The following is a 5,341-nucleotide window of genomic DNA, read 5'->3' as shown; positions in this document are numbered from 1 at the left end:
CTTCCTCTCAATCTACAAATAAGGAAAAATATCAAATCTTTTCTTAATCTTTTGTACAAACTATAATAGGAAAGATTTAATTTTAAAACTCTCTTTTAAATCATGAACATGGTTACAAAAAAGTAAAGTTTTATCAAAAAATTAAAATCTTTATTTTAATTACAAATAAGGAAAGATATCAAATCTTTCACTTAATCTTTTGTAGAAACTATAAAAGGAAATATTTAAATTTTAAACTCTCTTTTAAAATCATGGTATCCAGATAAGAAAAGATTTTAAAAATAAAATCATTTTAAATTTCTTGTGGCCGGCCCACCTAGCTTGAGCTCCAAGCATTGGTTGGCCACCACAATGGCTCAACCTTTTGGCTTTGGCCAGCCCAAGCTTGGACTTCAAGCTTGGCTTTACCGACCATCTAAGGTTGGGTAAGAAGGTGGGTATAGGTGGGTATAACATTTTATAAATAAGAGGCTACGATAGGGACCGAGAGGAGGAATTATTTTTGGTCTCCCGATGAAATTAAGCTTCCCGTGTTCGCCCCGAACACCCAACTTAATTTCATCAATAATAATTCATACCACTAAAGAATTATTATTGAACTACTGCACCAATCCCAAATTACATTTTGGGCTCCTTCTTATTATGAGCGTGTTAATCTCCTTGTGTTTAAGATGTCGGATGCTCATTAATTAATTGAGTTACTGACAACTCACTTTAATTAATATCTTAGTCCAAGAGTAATACCACTCAACCTCATTGTCATGTCGGACTAAGTCCACCTGCAGGGTTTAACATAACAATCCTTATGAGCTCCTCTTGGGGACATTATCAACCTAGATTTCTAGGACACAGTTTCCTTCTATAATCAACAACACACACTATAAATAATATCATTTCCCAACTTTCGGGCCTTTTGATTTATCGAGCTAAATCTCACCCTTTGATAAGTCAAAGAAATAAATACTAAATATATATGCTTGTTATTATATTAGGATTAAGAGCACACATTTCCATAATAACTAAGGTCTTGTTCTTTTATTAAGTCAGTATAAAAAGAACTTACCTTAAATGGTCCTGCTCAATACACTCAGAGTGTACTAGTGTAATTTTATAGTTGAGATAAACTAATACCAAATTACACTATGACTATTTCAATGGTTTGTTCCTATCCATCTTAGTCGTGAGCTACTGTTTATAATTTATAAAGAACCGATAACATGATCTTCTGTGTGTGACACCACACACCATGTTATCTACAATATAAATTAATTGAACAACTATACTTAGCATATAAATGTAGACATTTTTTTACCAATGTGATTCTTTATTTCAAAATAAATATTTACAAAAGTTAGGCTTTTAGTATACACTCTAATAATATCTTTGGGCAGCGAACCATGAATGAGGACTCGGAGGAGCACCTTCATCATGGTGGATTCTTCGTCCTCTTACAACGTCATTTTGGGAAGACCCACCTTGCATGAATTCTGAGTGGCAGTCTCCACTTTCCATTAGAAATAAAATTCCCGGTGGGAAACCAGGTCGGCAAAGTTAGAGGAGAATAGTTGGTCTCGCGTAGGTGTTATGTAGACATGGTTAAAGTCGAGGCATGCAAGGCTCGGAAAACCCAAGATGGGGGTGTCCATGTTATTCAAGAGGAGATTTTACCTGTGGTACAAGAACCCATTCTCTAGGAGGAGATTCAGCTTCATCCTGACCGGCCTGAAAGCATCACTCTCATAGTGAGTGACTTGCAACCAGAAATCAAGTCAGATCTAGTCGAATGCCTGGTACGCAATAGGGGCATCTTCGCCTGGTCCCCCAAGGAGCTACCGGGAGTCAGGCCCGAGCTGTCTGAGCACAAGCTTCATCTCCTACCAAATTCCCGACCGATCAAGAAGAAGAATAGAAATTTCTTGGCCGAGCAAAATAAAATCATCCGAGCTGAAGTAAAACAGCTCTTAAAGGCAGGGCACATCAGAGAGATACAATTCCTGCACTAGCTCTCTAACGTAGTCCTAGTGTCCAAACCCAACAACAGGTGGAGGGTCTGCATCGACTTTAGGTACCTCAACAGGGTCAGCCCCAAGGATTATTACCCTCTATCAAGGATAGACCAAATGGTGGACTCAACCTTGGGATGTGAAACAATCTGCATGCTCGATACTTATCAGGCATATCACCATATTCCTCTCACTCGGGAGGACCAGGAGAAGGTTAGTTTCATCACGGCAGACGGTACTTTCTATTATACAGTTATATCGTTTAAGTTACGGAATGCAGGAATACTTACCAAAGGATGATGGACAAGATCTTCCGAGAACAAATAGGATAGAACGTGAAAGTCTATGTGGATGACATCCTTATCAAGTCCACCTTGGTGGTAAACCTGATCTCTAATGTGAAAGAGACCTGTAGCATGTTGCAGCAATATGGGCTAAAGTTGAATCCACTAAAATACCTGATAGGAGCTCGAGGAGGAAAGTTCCTGGAATATCTCGTCACTGAGCGGGAATCAAAGCTAACCCGAAGAAGGTCCAAGCACTCTGAGATATGCAGGCTCCCCAGAATCTAAAGGAAGCCCAGAAGCTGGTCGGTCGAATCATGGTACTCTCCAGATTTATATTCCGGTCGATGGATCGAGCTCTCCCATTCTTTAAAGTGCTTCGACGAGCTACAAAGCGTTTGACGAGCTGAAGCAGCACTTAGAGACCCTACCATTATTATTCAAGCCTGTCACAAGGGAGTCGCTCTAGGTTTATCTATCAGCTACCCCTGAGGTCGTGGGACAGTTTTGGTGAAAAAGCAGGACAATACACAACAGTCAGTGTACTTTTTCAGTTATCTATTAAAAGGGGCTAAGTCCCAGTACACGGCACTTGAGAAGTTAGTCTACGGGTTAGTTCTCATGGCTTGCTACCTAAGGCCTTATTTTCTTGCACATCCAATTATCATGCTGACCAATAGCACCATGGGGAGAGTTCTTATTGACAGGAAAATAGTTAGCCGTCTCATTAAATGGGCAACTGAGATGGGGGAGTATGATATACGATACCAACCCCGGGTAGCAATCAAAGTACAAGCCCTAGCCGACTTTCTGACGAAAATCCATCAACATTATTTGAGGGAACATGGAAGCTATATGTGGATGGGTCGTGCACTCAACAAGGAAGTGGAGTGGAGATAATCCTTATATCCCCTCAAGAAGATATCATGCTATTAGTTGTTCAGTTAAATTTCTGGGCTACCAACAACGAAGCACCAAAAGTAGTACCACTCAACCTTATTGTTATGTCGGACTAAATCCACCTGCAGGGTTTACATAACAATCCTTATGAGCTCCTCATAGGGGCATTATCAACCTAGCTCACTAGGACACAGTTTCCTTCTATAATCAACAACACACCATATAAATGGTATTATCTCCCAACTTATCGGGTCTTTTGATTTATCGAACTAAATCTCACCCATTGATAAATTAAAGAGATAGATACTAAATATACGTGCTTGTTATTATATTAGGATTAACAGTATGCACTTCCATAATAACAGAGGTTTGTTCTTTTATGTAGTCGGTATAAAAAGAAACTACCTCAAATGGTCCTACTCAATACACTCATACTGTACTAGTGTAATTTTATAATCAAGATAAATTAATAACAAATTACACTACAACCATTCCAATGGTTTGTCCCTTTCCATTTTTGGTCGTGAGTTGCTTTTTATAATTTATAAGGAACCGATAACATGATATTTTGTGTGTGGCACCACACACCATGTTATCTTCAATATAAACTAAATGGACAACTGTATTTAACAAATAAACATAGACATTTGACCAATGTGATTCTTATTTCAAAAATAAATATTTACAAAAGCTAGGCTTTTAGTATACACTCTAACAATCTCCCACTTATACTAAAAGACTATGTTGTCATACATCTGATTCCCATCCCTTCAACATGTCGATCAAAAGCTTTCGCTAGAAGGGCCTTAGTGAAAGGATCTGCCAGGTTATCCGCTGATGCAATCTTGGCAACAACTTCTCCTCGCTTAACGATGTCTCGTATCAGGTGGTGTTAGCTAGAGCCCTAGAGCCAATCATTTGATGATTGTATTTTGGACTTGTTGTATCATATTCTATATAAATAAAGGCATTTGGTTTTTGGTTATTATACTTACTTGTATTGGTGCCAAATAAACTAAGTATAATAACGTCCTTGAGTAGACGGTTCTCACCTATATCAATCGGTTAGTTGAACTGATAGTGAGATGATATAGGGAACACTACTCTTAATCATTCCTAGTCGAGTATTAACATTCAGGGACAATGTTAATGCAATAAGACTAGCATGTAGTCAACTCGATGACTTGATCTCACAAGTCATGGATATAGAGATATCAAGTTGACACATGGGTATGCATTGGAGAATGTATACTGAATGACCCGCCATGAGAAAGTATCATGGATCGTTATATGAGTGTCATATACTTTCTCATGTGGCTATTAGTATGACTACTAGTCCTTAGACCTGAAGTCACCATGGATCCCTACATAAGGAGTTATGTACTTTGGTTTCGTCAAACGTCACCCGTAACTGGGTGGACTATAAAGGCGATTACTGGGTATGTAACGAATTATGCAGAGGGATGTGAGTGATGTAGATGGGATCTATCCCTCCTATATAACGGGAGCGACATCGATATTCTTGATAGAGTGAGACCACGAAGTGCATGACCATGCCCAAATGAGTCAATATAGGATATTGAGCTCATTTGATTGAGTGAGTCTACTTGGAGTTCAAGATTTAGATTGATTAGAGGATGACACGGTCTATGCCTCACATTGATCAATCTAGATGTCTAGGATAGAAGGACACTTGTCATATTTTGTGAGGAGTCACAATTAGTAGTCACAAGGTGATGTTGGATCTCAACATTCTTGTAACTTGGGTAGTAATGATGTGTTGCTAGATACCGCTCATTACTTATGCTCCTAAATGGGTTTAGGGGCATTGCCAACGTTACAAGAACCTATAGGGTCACACACTAAGGGCAATTAGATAGAGATTAGGTTCATTAGATGAACCTAAATGATTACGTTCATATGATGAACCGAATTGGATTAAGAGTAATCCAAAGTAGGTTAATTGAGTTGGACTCAATTTGGTTCATGTGTTAAGTGAGTCTAATTTGGACTTAGACTCATTTAATTAATTTAATTCAATGAATAGAGATTCATTAAATTAAAATTGACTTGAACCAATGGTTAGATTAGATCAACCAATGGAGAGAAGTGGTCAAGTTTGACTTGACTTAAGTAGGAAGATGAAGAGTCAAG

This window comes from Zingiber officinale, chromosome 8B (assembly GCF_018446385.1).
Source record: "Zingiber officinale cultivar Zhangliang chromosome 8B, Zo_v1.1, whole genome shotgun sequence".
NCBI lineage: Eukaryota > Viridiplantae > Streptophyta > Magnoliopsida > Zingiberales > Zingiberaceae > Zingiber > Zingiber officinale.
Note: the sequence above shows the minus strand (reverse complement) of the source record.